This window comes from Echinops telfairi, unplaced genomic scaffold, assembly GCF_000313985.2.
Source record: "Echinops telfairi isolate 266 unplaced genomic scaffold, ASM31398v2 ScPeMD7_9;HRSCAF=40, whole genome shotgun sequence".
Lineage (NCBI taxonomy): Eukaryota > Metazoa > Chordata > Mammalia > Afrosoricida > Tenrecidae > Echinops > Echinops telfairi.
The window spans coordinates 13,150,776-13,154,976 of NW_022103906.1; positions in this window are offsets into that span (position 1 = coordinate 13,150,776).

Consider the following 4,201-nt stretch of genomic DNA (forward strand, 5'->3'; position numbering starts at 1 on the left):
CAGAGGATAATGAGTGATAAGGTAGGTTGTATTTTTTGGTATGATATGAAGGGAAAAACCTAATTGAGAAGAGACCTGAGTGAAGAAAGGGAGAGGAAGCCATGAGAGTATCTGGGGGAAGGGGGTTCCACTGTAAGTGTTATGGAATGAACTGTGCTCCCCTGAAAAGGTGTATTGGTGTTCTGACCACTATGTCCTTATATCTGTCTTGCTTGGAAATAGATCTTTGAAGGTGTTAACATGAGGCCATACTGGAATAGGGCCGGTCCACAAACATGTATGACTGGTGTCTTAATTAAAGAGGAGAAGATGCAGAGACGTAGGAAGCCAAGAGAAAGATGTCATGTGACGGTACAGTTGCAAGTCAAGAAAAGTCTAGAGTTACTTAGCAGAAGCTTAGAAAGCGCCATGGGATTGTTCCTCCCCAAAAGCCTCAGAGGGAAGAAACAAGGTTTTGAAGCATAAGCATTTTCCGCATATTTTCGTCTCATTCTTTTTACATTTTTAGGTTACAGAAGTGATGGCGCATGCATATTGTTGTGAGGTGCTACGGAGCTGGTTCTGACCCAGAGCGAACCTATGCACAGCAGAGGTCGCACGGCCCAGTCCGGTGCCGTCTTCACAATTGTTATGTTTGAGCCACTGTTGCAGCCTGTGTCCGTCTCCTTGACGGGCTTCTTTGTTAACCACCTACCTTACCAGCGACTGACAACTCTCCTGACGGCATGTCTAAAGTTTGCCTGTTTTCCTTTCTGCATATTTTTTATAGCAGTTTTAGCCAATACCAATAGTTTCTAAAGTGGTGTCAGTTTATATTCCCACCAGCAGTTTGTTTCACATCCCTGCTCATAATTGCTGTGGTCTGATTTCATTTTAGACAGATACCCATTGAGCTGCTAATCACAAAGTCGGTGGTTTGAGTCTTGCAGCTGCTCCATGGGAGAAAGAGATGGCTCTCTTCTCCCTTGAAGACTTAAAGTCTTATAATCCACAGGGGAGCCCTGTGGTGGCATAATAGTTAAGTGCTGGGCTGCAAAGATCGCCAGTTCAAAACCTCCAGCTGCTCTGTAAGGGAAAGATGAGACTCTTTACTTCTGTGAAGAGGTAGTAACAGTCCTGGAAACCCACAGCTCTGTCCAGTCCTTAGAGAATGGCTGTAAGTTGGAATCAACTCAGGGGTAGTCAGCTTGGATTTTGATTCTGAGTGAATATGTACAATTCTACATCACATTAACAAGAATACCTATATGTTTGACCGAGGGAACTCTGGTAGTGTAGTGGTTATGTGTTGGGCTGTCATCTGCAAGGTCAACAGTTTGAAACCACCAGCCACTCTGAGGAAGAAAGATGAGGATTTTTATTCTGTAGTCTCAGAAATCGACAGGGGCAGTTCTACTCTGTCCTCTAGGAGGGTTACCATGATTTGGAATCGACTCAGTGGCAGTGGATTTTTTATTTTATTGAGAGTTTATATGTTTGACTTGTATCTGATTATTTATATCAGAATCTCCTGCCAGTCTTACTTGTTATTCACTAAGGTAATCTTTAGAATCCATTTGAAGTTTTCAAGATCGATACATTGGGATTTTTACTTGGAGTTTTATTGAACCCATAAAATATATTGGAAGGAATTGACAACTTTGTACTATTGAATGTTCTAATTCAGAATGAGCTGTGCTTTTCAAGTTAATTCAAGACATATTTTATGTTCCCCAGATAGATTATTTGGTTTCTTTATATAGATCTTGGACATTTCTTACTGACTGAATTTCTTCTTCTGTGTTTTTTATTAAAGGTTTGGATAACAGAAAAAGATCAGATTTATTAGTTGATAGAGACTGGTGGGGCCTCATAGACTGTGGCCCTTAGACATTCATTCCTTAAGCCTGGAATTGAACTCACCCCTGTGGCTCAATTTTCAGCCAAATAGGCCTAAAGGTAAACCAACACTCGGGAGGTTAGGCACACATTCATTGGAGGAGTCAACCTGTGAGAGCAAAAGGGCTACATTTTCCCAGGAATAAAGCTCGGAAGAAAGGGGTAGGCAAGAAGGACAATGAAAATGGGAAGTGCAGTGTACATTAGCAAAAAGTGTTTTGGTTCATACTTTTGATATTTTAGGTATTAACTAATTCAGGACTACAAGTACTTTTTCTTACATATTCTTCTAGGAGTTTTGGATATTACATATAAGTCTGATTTACTTCCAATGCAGAGTATGAATTGAAGGCCTTTTATTATTGTTGGTTTTTTCATGTATCTATCTAGTTGCCCTAGTACCATTTTTTTTTTTACTGAATTGCCTTTGTACCTTTATAAAAAAATCAATTAATCACAAGTCTGAGAGCCTCTTTTCTGGACTCTAGTCTGTTCATATATCTTTTTGTGTACCTTGATGCCATGCTGTCTTGATTATTACAGATTTGGAGTTAAGGAAATGGGTTCATAAGCAAATGTGGTAAAGAAAGCTGATGGTGCCTGGCTGGCAAAAGATATAGAGTTTGGGGTCTTAAAGACTTGAAGGTAAACAAGCGGCCATCTAGCTCAGAAACAACAAAGCCCACGTGGAAGAAGCACACCAGCCTGTGTGATCATGAGGTATTGAAGGGATCAGGGATAAGGCATCAAAGAACAATCAAATCCTAAATGCTCACCTCCCACCCCACTATCATGATCCCAATTCTACCTTACAAATATGGCTACATCACATGATGTACACCGGTACAGGAAGGTCGTTTTTAATGTTTTGACAGCTTCTCCCTTTTCCCCTACTCTAAACTTGGGTCAGTCTGAAGAGCAGATGTGGAGGCGCCTTCCTAGGTGAGGAAGGGGCAGTTGCCTGTATGCAGTTGCTGCAGGAAAGCATTAGGGATTCAGTGGCTCTTTGTACAGACTTACTACCAATCTTGTTCTTACTGCCACCCTGCACCCCGACCTTCAGAAGCACCTGGTGCTCTAATTTCCTGACCTTCCTGTGCTTGAGTCTACTTGCTTCTTGGTAACTTTCTTCCCTGGCAGCAGATCTCCGCCCACTCTTCTCAGATGTAGCGGCAGCGCTCCTTAGGTGTCACAACATTTTCCTAGCTTTTCCTTCCGGGTTTATCCTCATTTTGTTTGTTTAATAATTGTACACCTTTTTTTGTGAAATAAAGCCATGTCACATAACTATATAACTGAATTATTATTAAGAAATCCTGTAACACCACTGTAAACAAGAAATTACAAAGACTCATGTGTCCCATCCCATCACAGCCTGCCTCCCTTCTCCCTCCAAAAAGAACGGTCACTTCACATTTCTTTATAATTTTTTCACCCAAATGTGCATTCGTAGACACTAATTAAGACACTCTTTAGAGACTTTTAATCTTTAAGTAACACTCCAGCCACTGATAGACCCCTATTTTCTCAATGTGGATTCTGTTGACAGGATGTTCAGCAAGTATTTTGGCAGTTGCACCTAGATGCTTGATTAGATTCAGGTTTAAGACCTCTGGCAAAATTTTCTGTAGTGTGTTTTCTATCAAGAGACAGTAATGTTTGGTTTTCATTCTTTTTTGAGAGGATTAACTATTGATTTTCAATAGGTGTATTTACAATTCACTGACTCACAGTCATCGAGCTGATTCTGACTCAGTCACTCCTGCTGCTGTTAGGTCCCACCAGTCAGTTGGGGGCCCAGGGCAGCCCTGTGTGCAACAGGGTGGGCACTGCCCGGTCCTGCACCATTGTCACCGTTGTTCCTGTGTCTGAGCCCATTGTGGCAGCCACCGTGTTAATCCTTCTTGTCTAAGGTCTTCCTCGTTGTTGCTGCCCCCGTACTTTATTAAACATGATGATGTCCCTTTTCCAGGGACTGGTCTTTCCTGATGACATGTCCAAAGTATGTGAGGCCAAGTCTCACCATCCCTGCATCTAAGGAGCATTCTGCCTGCACTTCTTCCAAGATAGATTTGTTTGATCTATTGGCAGTATTTTTTGCCAGCACCATAATTCAAATATATCTATTTCTTCATTCTATCAATACATCAACACACTATTCTGTAGATACATCCTCTGTATATTACATATATTTGTACATTTGTAAGGATTAGTTATATATATGTGTTTCACAGCACTGTTGCAAGATTTCAAAAAACTTAATTGCCTATCAAAAAGGTATAATCTGCTGTTTATGGAAAAGTACACTTATCATGAATATACA